At 45.2% G+C, this 16290-nt stretch overlaps 1 protein-coding gene, 1 long non-coding RNA gene and 1 other non-coding gene across 3 annotated transcripts in view; 1 reads left to right on the top strand and 2 right to left on the bottom strand.

Annotated features, from left to right (window-relative positions):
* LOC116657038 (formin-like protein 5) overlaps nt 1-16290 on the bottom strand; it is a 463369-nt gene that overhangs the window by 383010 nt on the left and 64069 nt on the right. The window lies entirely within an intron of this gene.
* Nucleotides 1224-10761, bottom strand: LOC116657290. The gene is made up of 3 exons (XR_004312432.1): nt 10751-10761; nt 8875-8881; nt 1224-1536 (listed from the first exon to the last, which is right to left on the bottom strand). It is a non-coding gene; the product is annotated as an uncharacterized LOC116657290 (long non-coding RNA).
* Nucleotides 11392-11464, top strand: TRNAG-ACC. The gene has a single exon. It is a non-coding gene; the product is annotated as a tRNA-Gly (tRNA).

A 16290-nucleotide genomic window follows, 5' to 3' on the forward strand; every position in this document is an offset into this window, starting at 1 on the left:
TTTGGGGAGGATTGAAGACACTTCGTAGAAAGTGCCCCGCATACTGAGCCCACCTGCCAAGAGTTTGATGAAAAGTTCTAATATTATTGTCACACTAGAAGGGACAGTGGGTGCGACATCTGGAGCGAATACTCACGTCTCTCTCTGTTCTCCAAGACACCTTCCCCTCATTGCCCTCGTTTTCTGTCTACTGAGTCCTTATTTGACGCAGTATCAGTCAACGTCCTGCTCTCAGGGCCCATGTGGGTAGATGCTACTCTGCTGGAAACCCAGGCACAGTCCAGGGGCGGCTGGTGCATCTGCATCTCTTGCCTCCACGATGTGCCAGCTCCGGGACCTCAAAGCCAGTGCTGTGGACCATCTATAGCCACTGCTTCACACGTGAAAGAAGGACTAACATTACAGCCAAGGCTGACGCTCAGCTGGCATTCACCTTGGAGATCCTGAACCTGGGACTCCACTGAATCAAGATCTTGCCCTGAGAACCGGCAGCCACAGAACACGAAACTCCGGCCAGAGTCCCCTGCAGCAGCAGGGGCTGGTGCTTGCTGGGTTCTGCCCGAGAGGCAGGCCTCCCGGCTCTGGTTCTCGGGCCCCTGCAGCGCTGCCTTTGGGGTTAATGCTAGGAAATCTCGCTAAGAAACCAGGGTACCAGGTGCTGACTATTCAGCCTTGTCTAGACAAGCTCAAAGCCAGCCCAGTTCACACCGCATTTTGAAATGTCATCAGCTGTTTGAGAGTCGGGGCATGTACCTAAAAGGCTGTACATAACAGCGACTGTCTCCCGAGCATGTTTTAGGCGCCATGCACTGTGTTCATTTACAATCACTCCACGGCACAGCCATTACCTCGATGACACAGAGGAGGAAACTGAGGGTCAGAGAGGCGGAACAATGTGCCCTGACATCACACAGCCAAGAAACGAAATCAGGATGCAAACCTCATCTGTTTTACCTTCAAATCCTCTGCACTTTCAATGCGATACCACCTATTCGTATTTAATTCTTAGCACTGGGGAAATCATCATTTCTGTCTTGTAGGTGGGGAAACTGACCTGTAGCGAGCGAGGTCCACACTTGTCAGCATTAGAGGCAGTACAAAAACCCTGGCACATTGTCACCCTCCATCTAAATTGCATACAAGCAGGCAGACAGTAAACACAGAAGACTCCGCATTTATTTTATACCCCCCCAAAATTTGAGGCAGCCTTGGGGGTGGGCAGGGGAGAGAAAATGATGAGTAGGATTCAGAAAATGTGGGCCAGGCAACCTACAAGAGGGTCACCTTCTCCATCTCTTCCCTGGAGACCATCTCCAGGGAAATATTAGTCCATGAGTTTTCCCCTATTCAGGTTTGCCCTCAGTCTTTGCTATTTTTGTTTAATGGGCCTCACATTCCCAGCTCAACAGTCTGGTTGCAGAAGGATGACCAACAGGTTATTTCCCAACTGGGCTGACGGACGTCTGGTCATCCAACCTTCGGGGATTTGAACCAAGATCTTGAAATTTATCTTCATCACACAAACTCCTCAACTCCCTGCATTTCTGGCCTGATCAGTTCAAGGCATCGCCAATGATCTGCACAAAAGGCAACCTGTTCCATCTTAAGGGAAGAGTCGATCACATGGCTCAAATGGTCAAGAAATGAAGGCTGAAAACAGCAAAGCCTGGCCCACTGCAGGTATCCTCCAGAAAGCTCCCTGGCTCTTATATTCAGTGCCTTTAGTTCACACAAGCACCAAGGCTGCCACTGTTTGAGAATATTAAAAGAGTAAATAATGACACCTTCACATGCCGAGCAAGCTCTCCCATCAAGGGGCTTAGACGTAGCTGCCAGGAAGCCATCCCACACATCGCGGAAGGACATAAAATCACTGCTCTCACCAGCAAAATAAATCAGCGGGTAGTCCTACGGGGGAGAGGGAGCAGGTTTCTGGGGAAATCTGCTTGCTAAGAAGCTAATATCATGTAAAATTTAAATTTAAAAAAGGGGAAAAAGAACAAGACAAAACGCTCTTCAGAGATGGAGAGAAGGTTCTGGAGTGGCTTTGCTATGAACTGATGCGGCCTTGGCTGCCAAAGCCGTGATGGGAGATGCGACCCCACACTTTCCATCCCTTGTGGGACTCAGGCTCCCTGGGTCAGGGCCACGCAACGTTGGCCTTGACGCTTGAGGGTAAGTGTATAAAATAACACTCAGACCTTTGTCATTCCTTAAACGCTTTAGCCATTCTGAACCCCTCTTACGTGCAGTTGCTTTAACCAGCCCCTTAGTTGTAGGGAAAATCGCTTATCTGGTATACCTTCAGAAATGCCTGCGTTCTCCTGGCCCTGCACTTCAGACAGGAAAACAGGAGGGTGCACACGGGAAAGGACTTGCTTAGGGGCTCCTGTAAAGCTTTAAAGGATCATCTTAACAAATATGAGGGAGCCTAGAGTGAACCAGTGTTCATATGAAAAAAATAATTAGGTCAGGCAGGTGAAAAACCGTCTTCCGCGAAGCGTCCTTGTCAGAAATGCGCAAGGTGGAATTAATCAAGATGCAGGCGTAGCTTCCAGGGTACAGGAAACGCTCAGAGTACAGGAACTGGTTAAATGACCTGCCTCACTTGGAGTGATCACTTTGATTACGTGAATTAGTCATGACCACAAGATCCCCCCTTATGAATGGCGTTTTTCCTTTTCCAATTAGCAAGTCATCTGTGGTATCACGTTTTCACGCAACATGAATGTACTTTTTCCCAACAATGCTTTTTATAAAGGTTTTAATACCCACCTACGACCCCTGTCTGGCTCTATTACTTTATAGGGACTGTCAAAATAGTTTTTTCTTTTTCTTTTTTTTTTAATTGAAGGATAGTCAGTGCACCACGCTGTGTCGATTAATGGTGTCCAGCATCATGTTTCTAATTCTGCCATTACTTCTTCACCTACTGGCTGCCATTCTTCATCAAAGAAGAACTCGTCCTCATCCACTGCGGGTCAACTGCAGTTCCTCCTAAAAAGTCACACTCGATGCGTTTTGTCTTCCTCATATTTGAGAGTCCCAACCACACAGTGCAGGGTCTGTAACAGGGATCGGCAGGCTTCTCTGCACAGAGCCCGACAGCACATGTTGTAGGCTTCCAGGCTATGCAGTCTTTGCTGCCATCACATGAAAGGACCTATGGACAATCCACAAATAAATGGATGTGGTTGGGATCTGATAAAACTTTTTTTTTCACAAAAACAAGTGGAGCCCATGGGCTAAGCCATGAACTTAGTCAGCAGTGATGATCCACCAAGAAGAGCCACGCACCCCATCCACGGGCAGACTCGCGGGTGACTCCCATCCTCACCGGCCTCGCACAAGGGGGCGGAGAGAAAAGTGAGCAGCCAGAACACGGCCCTGCCCTCTCCACCTCCAGCCACCAGGACCACGGTTTTGTCTTCGCAGGAAGTGGGGGGTGGATACAGGGGGACGAAGGATGGGAAAGATGGAAGAAATACAGATGAAACAGGAGATTGAAATTTTAAGTGGATCACACTGAGACTTTTAAAATTTTTAAGTGGGATTGTTTTGGTAGAAATAAGAATAGTGGAGTGTGTTTCTGTTTTGTCAAAAAATAGAAAACAAATTTACAGTTACCTGGGGGGAAAGAGGGTGGGAAGGGATAAACTGGGGGTTCAAGATTTGCAGATACTAACAACTATATATAAAATAGATAAACAAGTTTACACTGTAGAGCACAGGGAACTATATTCAATATCTTATAGTAACCTATAATGAAAAAGAATATGAAAGCGAATATATGTATGTACGTGCATGACTGGGACATTGTGTTGGTCACCAGAAACTGACACACTGTGACTGACTATACTTCAATTAAATAAATAATTAAATTTTTAAGAAGAATAGTAGAAATAAGGGTTTTGATACAGCACAATGGTAACAGTTATTAAATAAAATAAAAACCATTTCAGGAGGATATCAAAGCATCCAGACAACAGGAAACCAGGAAATTCTTAAACCTACTCATCAAGATGCAACTGGTGAGGTGATAAGCCCACTGTCACTGCATGACAGAGAAGCCTGCTGTGCGCCTGGGAAGGGTCCTCTAGGAGCCAGACCAGCTTCCCGGACAATCACGGAGGGCAATGCTGCTTGCCTTCACCGGCCAAAGGCATTTAAAGTCGACAGAAAGTCTGCTTTAACGTCTGCAAGTTGTCCACATTTGCAGCTGGGATCTCTTCCCCACCCAAACTGCGGAGAACAGAAAACTGCAGTCTGCATTTCCTTCTTTGAACCTTCTTCCTCCTGCTTCTCATCCTCATGGTCGCCCATTAAAAGTGATCGCCTTTGGAACGGAGATCAGATCTCGCTGCAGAAAGGGTCTGTGCTTCCAAACGACACTGTTAAGATGGGGGTGTTTTTTCACAAGTCCGTTTCTCTTCTGATCTCTTCACTTTACAGCCGAAGTCTTTCAACCTCCTTGGGATGAAAGAACTGTAGGCTATTGATTTTTTTTCCCCCTTCCCCTGGTAAATTCATGACAAATGGTGAACAAAAGCTTATCTGGAAATTTAGACATCCAATTAAAATTTTACTCTCACGTGAAAATTCCTCTAAGGAAAAAAAAAGGGGGGCCTCCATGTCTGTGAACCCCTCCCCCATCTCCATCCCCCTGGGGACGCATCTGAAGGCAGGGCAAGAAACTAATCTTGAAGTTCACTTGGGGAGTGTGCGTGCACGTGCACGTGCGTGTCAAAGTGAGAAGCCTCCCTCAACATACTTTCTTCCTGCGGGTCAAAGGGAAAGGGGACTCGGCAGGGAAGATGCTGGGGTTTTGCGAACTCCGTGGCGACTGGGGTCCGGGCCCCGGGGGTCTGGCCGTGGTGAGATCAGACACAGGGTGGGGGGTGACCAGGACAGGGAGGGCCTGTCACCTGGGCAGAGCACGCATGTGAGTGCTCAGGCAGAAAACACCCCGAGAAATGGACCGTGCCAAAAGACAAAGGCCAACCCCGCCAAGGAAAGCATTTGAAATCTCACAAAACCACTTCTGACAGGAGCCTGGTCGTTTGTGCCAATTTCATGTTTCTCACAGCTCTGCCTCTATTGTGGGTAAACAGCTCTAATATGAAGATCAGTCCTCCGAGACACAAACGTGGTTTTATTAACTTCAGAACCCGACTGCCTGACAAAGGAGTTTTAAGAGAGACCCATGCTTGGAACTTACCTGACCAAGCAAAGTGGGTGGCGTGCTGATTGCACCAGGCACTTCGGGTCCTTGGCCAAAATTTCCAAACCAGATCTTGAATATACTCCCTGACAGATAAACCAGTGGATGTGGCTGTTAACAAATGCTCCATGGCAGGTACTCGTTTTCCTGCTCTCCTAAGCTTTTCCAACAACCCCCAAGCATTCCAGAACCTTCTCCATCCATCCACCATCCATGCCTCCATCCACTCACTGAACAAATGTTTATCAGATGACTCCCACGTGCCAAGCACTGCTGTGTATCAGAGACTCAGCATGGACCAAACCATATATGGTCCTCTCCTTCACGGAGTTTACAATCCAAGAGGAAATACAATTATTCATAAAGTAAAAACACAAATGAATATCATAAAATATTGTGCTATAGACTACAAAGGGGGAAAAAACCCTCCGCAAGAGAACAAACAAGAACACAAGCCTTGTATGGTTAGGGGTGGCGTCTCTGAAGAAGTGGCAGCGTTGCTGAGAAGGAAAGGATGTGCAGGGACTAACTGGTGGGGGAAAAAAGGAGAGAAGGCAGCTGCCCTCGGCCAGCAGAGACTGTTTGAGGAACTGGAGGCAGGAGAGAGCAGGAGGAGAGGTCAGGTCCTGAGGGGGGCAGGTGAGACTGGAGAACGGGCAGGGAGGTGCAGATGGGGAGGGCAAGGTCAGAGAGTCAGGCCAGTCATGTCTTGTGGTCTCGTGAGCAAGTCTATGCAGAAGGACTTGGGGAGGTTTTAGGAGGAGGGTGATTTCATGTGACTTCGTTTGTAAGAGGTGACTCCAGCTTCCATGTGGACGATGAGCCTGGCGGCTGAGACAGCAGGTAGAGAGAGTACCGGAGGTGCAGACTCTCAACGTGAGGTCTGAGGACCTGTGCCACCAGCACCGCCCAGGAGCGTAGAAAGAGCCTGATTCAGACCTACTGAGTCAGGAACTCTGAGACGGGGCCCAGGAACCTGGGTTTCCACAAATCATCATCAAAGTCTACAAACACGAGTTTAGGAGGGTACCACGCAGTCCTGGCAAGAAACTACCGAGATGTTAACAGGTGTTCCTTACAAATTTGGCAGAAGTGAGTAAACAGCGCTTCTCCGCAGCTCAGATCAGCAAAACACACCCCCGAGCCCCCACGCAGTTAGAAGCAGCACCAACTTCATGGACACAGCCTCTTCCATAATCAAGAGTCTTAGAAGGGAAACTGAGCTGCCTGAGACAGAGAACCACTCTCTCTGACGATGCCCCCAGATGCGTGCATGCAGAGTACTGGACTGTGGAGAGGACACCAGTGGCCGCCTGGCCTGGCCTTTACCTGAGGACGTGCAGGGGTCAGGGGCTTGTCTAAGGTCACACCAACCACAGCAGATCCGACACTACGGGCCCCTCTGCCTCTCCCACGTCTTTTCTCTCCTTTCCAAGGGTTCAGTCACGCTGGGATGATGTTCATTTATATAAAAAGAAGTTTACGTGAGCCACATCTCATGACTATGAAATAGCCCACTGTCGAGGGTCCCAGCTAATCAGAGGCAGTCTGTTCCAGCAGCTCCAAGTCCTGAACCCCCTGGCCAGGACTTCAAGTGCTCCTCTTGGTGAAGACGTGCTCACGTGCTGCAGACACACTCATTAGGGGGTTAGAGACACGTCCAAGCACTGGAGAGTGACAGAGCCACCAAGAGAAGCCCCTCCTTGGCGACAACCATCACGCGCTCCAAACTGCCCAGCGAAGCGAGATCTCACTTCAGATAGAATGGAGACGCGGAAATGGCACACAGCAAACATCAAGAAAGATGCAGTGGCTCCAAGTAATATCTTCATCCAAAAACAAACCCCCGACCTTAACAAGTAAATCAGTCAATGTTCTTTTTTTTTTTTTTTTTAAATGCCTTTCATTTCTGGAAATAAAGAACAGCTGAACAGAGTGGGAGTTTTGATGGGGACAAGTGATTTCTGTGATCTGGTCTCCCCAAAGTTGATTTTCTCACATTTGTTCTTAACAGATCAATATCTGCCTTCAGTGACTCCCTCCACCACTCAGCAATCTGAAAGAGAAGGAGTTTCTGCAGAAAAATTGTGACTTCAGGGGGTTTGGGTCAGAGCATCCACCGCAGAGTCCAGTTTAGGGGAAAAAAAAAAAACAACAACTCCGTTTATGTGGATGTCAGCACATAGGCTGAGTTTAGATCACACACTTACTCAGGGGAAAATATAATTACATCTTAATTAAGGAAGCTTAGACATGAATAAAAGGAAAAAAAAAGATTTATGCTTTCTACTGAGTCCTAAAATAAGCTGCAATAAAAACTCCTTTCCATGAAGACTGGGCGGTCACAGCCACTTTAACTGTGTCATTCGAGGATCTGCGATGACCCAGATGGGCTCCGCTTTGGTTCAGACTGGGGCTGGGGGCTGTGCCTGCAGGGGACCCTCTTTAAAATTCACGCTTTTAGTGCCTGCTTTGCCCAGGGAGGCAGAGAGGGACCCAGAGGGAGAGAAATTAAAGCAACAGACACACAAAGTTAGAACAACAACAAAAAAAAGAGACGCAAGACACGGGGAACACACACCCAGGAGTGGCTGCTCCATCGCTCACATTTCCACCTCCAGGTGCCACATTGTCTCTCCTGTCCTTTGGATTCACGAAATCCAGTCATGTGGGTGTGAGCATAGCCCCTCATTCTGATGACTTTGGAGGCACTGGCTTCCACCTTTTTTTTCAACCAACAGGACCACAAAAATCTCTATTATAAATAATCATAATTCCCTTCACAAATATTAAACGCACAAAGTAATAAGCAAATACAGTCAGGTAACTCCCTTCCTGAAACCCACCAGTGACTCTCCACGGCTGGAGATGCATGTCCGTTTCTCCCACCTGCTTTACTAAGCCTGCAGGATCAGATCTCTGCTGACCTTCCCAGCTCCAGCTCCCATCTTGCCCATCCCGGCCCCCCATGCCGTGCTCCAGCCAGAATCGTGGGCATCTGTCAGTCCCTCCAACCCACCAGGGCCCTGTCTCCTCTCCAGGCCCCTCCCTAAGACCTTGTCCCTCCCCACAAGATCCCACACTACCTTTTCCCACGGCTTACTTGCCAGTCCCAGCCCTGGTTCAGCATTTACAGAACAGCCTTCTCTAAAACCCCCTCCTCAGCTCTGGGATGGGACCTTCCCTACTACAGTCCTCACCAGACTACACGGCTGCCCCAGTCACAGCATCTCAGGTGGGACTGCAGTCACCACCTAATGCGCTTCCTTCACCTTAAGGGTCAGGTTGGACCTTGCATGCTCACTGCTACCTCCCACCCCCCAACACTGAGGACAGTGTTCAAAGAGTGCACATTTAGGGCCTCCGGAGGCTAAACCAGTCTTCAGCTTCCTTGAGCATCACAAAGAGGAATTTTCACTAAGAGATACCCACTCTTCCTTCTGGAGCTCCAAGCTGAGCATCACCCAGGTGTGATGACGCGGCTTCAGATCACGGCCAAATGTGGGATTTTCTGAGGCACAGTAGCCCTGGACCAGCGTGGTTTGTTGAGGGTTGGGGGTGGACGCGGAGGGATTTTTGCCTCCATTTGCAGCCAGCCCAGGGCACAGATAACCAGCTTATCTGTCTGAGGTTGAGTTCCCTGGGAAACAGACTTGAGATCTGTGTGCAGAAGGTTCATTGGGATCTCCTCGGAGGGAAGGGAAGGAAGGAGCTTCAGATCCAATTCGACAGGGGGAAGAGCTGAGCTGTGATGCACGCTCTCAGCAGCACCTCTAGGTCCCAGGGCAGGGAGGCGGGGGGCCGGGGTTTGGGGGCTTGAATGGCCTTTCAGAGTCTGTCCTGAATTGAGGCAAGGGGGCCAGGCATTTGTGCTCCAGCGGAAGAGTCACTGGATGCAGTTTCCTCCTTCCCTCTCGGGAGGGATGGCAACCTTGAGCAAAGCGAGTCCCTTGGGCAGCGGGTATCAGGAGAGAGAGTGAGGTCTGGGAGCCGGCTGCGGCTGGAGAACGGGCTCTGGATCCCAGCTGCACCCCATCCATCATCGCATTTCAGAAGAGAGGGAAAGAGGCCCTGATTTTTTCATCACTTTCCCTTGGTGGGACTGCATGGGCTCGGGGTACTTGTCAATTACAACTTGGCTTCAACTGACGACAATGTAATGGGACAGACTGCTTCCAAACATTCTTAACAGGGATCAATCTAAAGAGCTAGAAAGCACCCTTCTTGTCAAGACACAGCTCTTTGAAGGGACTTCTGTCAGCACAGGTGTAAGGCTTTGGGTGAAGAGGGGTTGTGAGTAAGGTAACTTACGGGGACCTCAATTAAGAACAATACACAATAGCTACACCTCATTCACCCCACAGGCTTCCCGGGAGAAGGGAAGTGAGTCAGAATCCATCTCGACAGATCACGATGTTCCAGGCCCTCAAACGGAATTTTCCCAAGGGCTGTGAGAGCGTGTATAGAAACTGGATGTGTATGTGGTTAACTGAATTGAATGAAATCCTACCCAGAATCATGGCGCTCAGACTTTTATTCTGAAACAGTGGAAGTTCTATTCTAGATTATGCTAAATCAGTCTTTTAAAGGGAAATTAATAAAGATGTCCTGGGATTTGGGGAAGAAAACCGGAGGTAAAGGAAACTGCAGGAAAGGGAAAGGGGCTTTATAGGAAGAGGGGAGGGAAGGTGAATTGGAGGTTTCTCCTGCATTCTGGCCGCGTCTGGGCCAAGGAAGAAATCGGAGAGGCGTCCAAGAGGGGCTGACAGATGTGGGCCCCAGGAAGGCAGAGATCAATAATTCTGAGTCATAAAACCAGAAAGGCATGGAACATTTGGATGGCAAAGCAGACTCAGAAAAATAAAAATAAAAATAAAAACCTTGGCTTATGCACCATATCTGCAAAAATTAAACAAACAAACATGCAAGCGACTTGCTGCAACTCCTGGGAAGGGAGATCCTGGAATTACCTTGCTACCCACGAAAACCGTGTAAACTCTCACTAATAACGCCCTTTATGGATGGCTTTACGTATTTTAGCGAACATAAAATTATAGAGGCTTCCATAGACTCATTCGGGGCTTCCACTGCCTGGCCTTATTTCCAGTATGATGTCCTGGGATGTGAATTCCCCTACTGTGAGGGGTTTTAATACCTATTCTCTGTGGTTAGGTGGAAGCTACTGTCTTGAGACACATTTTATTCAGGGACATACATGCATTCGATCACTGCTTATGGAACGTCCGTCTACCAACTTATGGAACTTGACAAGGAGGGTGAACTACGGAAGGAGGATGCTGGTCCCAGCTCCATCATTCACCAGCCTCGGGATCTTGCCAAATCCCCTTTGTCACAGTGAGACAGAGCTCGCTCATCTCAGAAATAACGTACGAATGAGTATCAATCAGGCCCTGTCCATCCTGCAAGGACTTCTGATTCCAATGACGTTTTGGAAGTGAGGATGACTTTAAGATGCAATACAAACACAAGAAATGATTATGACATGTAGAGAGTGTAGGAGTCTGTTACAGGAAGAGCACAGGGAACGTCTAGTACAGCGAGTGAGAAAATTCCTCCCCTGTAAGTTCATTTACATCTGGCCATTTTTCACCCTCGTAATAAACGCTACAACAGGAAACATTATAAACAAATTTCTTCATGGTTACTATAGAAGTGTGCTCCATGCTCTAGACGCTAGCAGTACAAAACAGCTGTGTCTGGTATGATTAAAAAAAAATCACACACACACAAAAGAAGCACACTTAATATGGTCTGGCCCTGTTTTAAGGGCCATATACATATACATATATATATGTATGAATTTATTTAACCCCCATTACACCCAGAGGAGGGAGGTACTATTATTATACCCACTTTACAGACGAGAAATCTGAGGCTCAGAGAAGTTAAGCGACTTACCCAAGATCACAGACACAGGATGTGGAACGGCTGAGAGGTGCAGCCCAGGGTCTGGCTCCTGAGCCAACACAGGGACACAGCGGGGGACAAGGAGTAACAATACTAACCTTGAAAAGTCATAACCCTGCGAAGGGGGTAGGAAGGAAAGGTCAGGAAAAGAAGTTATTTTTTAAATGTTATTGCGCTTAATGTCTTTATCTGCTCTCTTCCAAATGTATAAAATTATGCGATTAAAATCAAACCCTTAGAGGGGAGGGTATAGCTCAGTGGTAGAGCGCATGCCTACCATGCACGAGGTCCTGGGTTTAATCCCCAGTCCCTCCATTAAAAATAAATAAATATACCTAATTACTCCCCCCAAATAAAAAAATAAAAATAAAAATAAAAATAAATAAAAAAGAAAAGTTTGAAAAAAATAAAAAATTTAAAAAATCAAATTAAACTCCTAGCCCACAACAAGTGGTCCAATAACTAGAATCTATCTCTCATCCAGGAACAGATTTGACCTTGGTGGTTCTGCTGCCTGATCGCAAACTGACCCACCCCAGTTCTGATCTTTAATTACCAACAGTTCGATACGAACCTAGGTACAGGGACAGTTCAGTCATGCCTACAGTCTGCTACCAGCACCGCTGCGGCAATGACTCTAGAAAACAGAAATGACCTCATAGCCTGGATCACCTCCTGCCTTTGAGAAAAAGAGCATGGGTGCACAGACAAGCCACACCTTTGGGCTGGAGGTTGGGGTGATATTGAGCCCTGCTCTCCCACACAGGTCACAGCATGGCACGTGCCATCCAGGGTGAACAGGACAGGTCGGCGTCCTTTGGGCTTAAGTGACCACCAGAAAGAATGGTCATTTTGAACTGCTTGGCTTCTGCCAGGAGACTTCATTCTTTGCAGTGCCAGGCCCTGTGTCAGACCCCAGGACACAGGATGAGGATGCCTCAGCCTCCGCCCTGAGGAGTTCAGAAAAGATTTATGTGCAAGGGAGGCACATAAGTCACCAGCTGTGATGAGTGCAATGGAAGAGAGGGCAATGGGGACATAGGAAGGAGAGAAGGGAGGGGGTGCACATTCAGGAATTATTTTTGAGTAAGACTCGGGGTCCAACCAGGCGAGGGAGAACAGAAAGAGGGATGACCCCACAATCTCTCGCTCCCAGACTAGCTCAGAACAACATAAAGGGACTAGCTCTAAAAAGCTGTGCCTTACCGTATGATCCAGCAATCCCACTCCTGGGCGTATATCCAGAGGGAACTTGAATGCGAAAAGATACACGCACCCCAATGTTAATAGCAGCACTATTTACAATAGCCAAGACATGGAAGCAACCTAAATGTCCATCAACAGATGATTGGATAAAGAAGTTGTGGTATATTTATACAATGGAATACTACTCAGCCATAAAAAAGAACAAAACAAAGCTGGCATAAAGCTTTCTCTAAATAAACTTTGGAAGTTTCACAGTAGAAGACCATCTGTATCTGATGACATCCTTAACCTAGGAAAGAAGGAAAGGCTGGTGGCTAAAAGTATATGAACCTTCAATTAGGCAATAAAAAGAAATGAAAAGCATCCAAATTGGAAAGATGGAAATCTGTCTCTATTTGTAAATAACATAATTTTATAAATAGAAAACCCTAAAGACTCCACCAAAAAAACTATTAGAAATAAATGAATACAATAAAGTGACGGGGTCCAAAATCAACATGTGATCTGTTGCAATTCTATAGGGTAACAATGGGCTAACAGAAAGAGAAGTTAAGAAAACAATCCCATTTATAATTACACACACACACACACACAAAATACCTAGGAATAAATTTAACCAAGGAAGTGAAAGACCCATATTTGGAAAACTACAAGACAGTAATGAAAGAAACTGAAGATGACACAAACAGATCGAAAGATACGCCGTACTCGTGGATAGGAAGAATTAACATTGTTAAAATGTCCATACTACTCAAGCAATCTACAGAGTCAATGCAATCCCTGTCAAAATACCAGGGACATTTTTTAAAAGAACTAGAGCATGTATTTCTAAAATTTGTATGGACCCACAAAAGACTTCAAATAGCCAAGGCAATCCTGAAAAAGAAGAACCAAGCTAGAGGTTTTATTTCAAAATACATTACATTTCAAAATACATTACAAAACCACAGTAATCAAAACAGCATGGTACTGGCAGAAAGACAGATACATAGGTCAATGGACAGAATTGAGAGTCCCCAAATAAAGTCACACATATATGGATGATTAATTTACAACAGAAGAGCAAAGAACATATGATGGAGAGGGGTAGTGTCTTCAATAAACAGTGTTCAGAGAACTGGACAGCCGCATGCAGAAGAATGAATCTAGATTGCTGTCTCACACCATACACACAAATCAACTCAAAATGGACTAAGGACTTGAATGTAGTACCTGACAACATAAAAATCCTCAAAGAAAAATTAGGCAGCACACTCTTTGACACAGGGCTTAGCAAAATCTTTCTGGATCTGTCTCCTCAGGCACAAGAAACAAAAGTAGAAATAAACAAATGGGACCATAGCAAACTAAAATGCTTCTGCACAGCAAAGGAAATCATCAGCAAAACAGAGACAACTTACCAGTGGGACAGGGAGAAGATATTTGAAATCATAATCTGATAAAAGGTTAATATCCAAAATATATAAAGAAGTCATACGACTCAACAACAAAAAATCCAATTAGAAAATGAGCAGAGGAACTAAAGAGACATTTTTTTTTTCCCAGAGAAGACACACAGACGGCCAACAGGCACATGACAAGATGCTCAACATCACTAATCATCAGGGAAACGCCAATCAAAACCACAGTGAGATACCACCTCACCTGTTGGGATGACTTACCAAAAAGGCAAGAAATAACAAATTCGTGGAGAAAAGGGAAGCTTTGTGCACTGTTGGTGGGAATGTAAATTGGGGCAGCCGTTAGGGAAAACAGTATGGAGAGTCCTCAAAAAATTAAAAATAGAAATACCACATGATCCAGCAATCCCACTTTGGGATATTTATCTGAAGAATATTAAAACACTAGTTCAAAAAGATACATGTATTCCTATGTGTGTGTGTGCATATATATGGAATCTGAAAAACAAACAAACAAAAGCAAAGTAAATGAACAAACCAAGACAAACAAACACAAGTAGATACAGAGAACAGAGCACTGATTACCAGAGGGGAAGGGGTTGGGTTGCGGGAAGGGTTGAAATAGGTTAAGAGGGTCCACTGTATGGTAATAGATGGAAACTGAGTTTCGGATGGTGAGCACACAGAAGTAGGAATATAATGTTGGTTACATGAAGTGTACATAATGTTATAAAACAATGCTGACCTCAATAAAAGACATAATAAAAATAAAAAATAAAGAAGTATATAAGCTGTAAGGCCAGACTGCCTTGGAGGTAAATAGAGACTGCATGACCTTGGTCAAGTCATTTATCTTGTCTAAGACTCAGATTTATTCAAATCTAAAATAAAAATAAAAAAGCAAACATGTCATAGAGCTGATACGCGGATCATAACGTGTGCTGTGTGAACGAGGACTCACACGCACTGGTGGTGGAATATAAACCGACAGCATCATTTTTGAAAACTGAATGTCAGTATCTGTTAGTGTTGAACGTCTGTGTGTCCTGGGCTGCAGCAACTTGACTCTCAGGAATCCACCCAAGAGTAATGTGTATGCATTGGCTCTGAATTATATATGTGAGTGTCTCATAGTGTTCCTATTGGTAATAATAAAAAAACTGAAGGTAATACAAATTTCCAGTCACAGAAAAATGGGTCCATGGATTTGTGGTGTCCAGACAGTGAAAAACTTACACGGGGATAAGCACAAGTAATCAACAATTATACACAAAGCAATGGATGGATCTTACGAATATTGAGGAAGGAGGCTAGACGCCAAACAGCACATACGGCATGACTCCATTTATGTAATCTACAGAAACAGGCTAAAGTAATGAATGTTGCTAAAAGCCAGAATAATGAGTATCCGTGGGATACTCATTAACAGCACAAGGAAGCTCTGAAGATGCTGGTGATATTTGTACCCGATTTTGGTGCTGCTAACCTGAATATATTGACTTTATAAAAATGCACAAGGCTCTACATTATCACTGGAGCATTTTTCTCTACGTATACAATATGTCACTAAAATTTTACTAAAAATCTATTTTTAAGGTGATATGCTGCCTGAAAAACTCTCTCACTACCCAATTGCAAAGCTTACTATGAAGCTACGGTAATCAAGACAGTGTGGTATTAGCTAAAATACAGACACAAGGGTCAGTGGAACAGAATAGAGAGCCCAGAAGTAGACCCACACAGACATAGTCAGCTGATCTTTGGCAAAGGAGCAAAGACTATTCCATGTTGAAAGCATGGTCTTTTCAACAAATGACTCTAAAACAAATGCATGTCCATATGAGAAAAAAAAATGTCTAGACACAGACTTTTACCTTACACTTTTCCAAAAGTTAATTCAAAACGGATCACAGATCTAACTGTAAAATGCAAAATTATAAAACTTCTAGAAGAAAATACAAAAGCATGATCCATAAAAGAAAAAAATTTGCTAAGTTGGACTTCATTGAAACTAAATATTTTTCTACAAAGAGATTTTTTCTGCAAAGACAAGCTAGAGACCAAGAGATTATGTCTATAAAACATATATATCGGGTAAAGGTCTTGTATCCAAAATATATGAAGAACTCTTAAAATTCAACAATGAAAAAAAAAAACCTAATTTAAAAAGTGGGCAAAAGATCTGAATAGACACCTCACCAAAGAAGAGATACAGTTGGCAAATGAGCGTATGACAAGATGTTCTAGGTCATAAGTCACTAGGGAATTGCAAATTAAAACAACATTAAGATACCATTGGGTACCTATTCAGAGTAACTAAAATCCAGGAAACTGTTAACTATTAATAGTTGGTGAGGATACTGACTAAAAGGAACTCTCATTCATTGCCGGTGGGAACGCAAAATGGTACAGCCGCTTTGAAGGACAGTTTGTCAGTTTCTTACGAAGTTAAACACAACCTTATCATATGACTCACCAGTTGTGCTCCCAGTATTTACCTATCTGATTCGAAAAATCATGCCCACATGTGCAAAA

Source organism: Camelus ferus, chromosome 17 (assembly GCF_009834535.1).
Source record: "Camelus ferus isolate YT-003-E chromosome 17, BCGSAC_Cfer_1.0, whole genome shotgun sequence".
Taxonomy (NCBI): Eukaryota; Metazoa; Chordata; class Mammalia; order Artiodactyla; family Camelidae; genus Camelus; species Camelus ferus.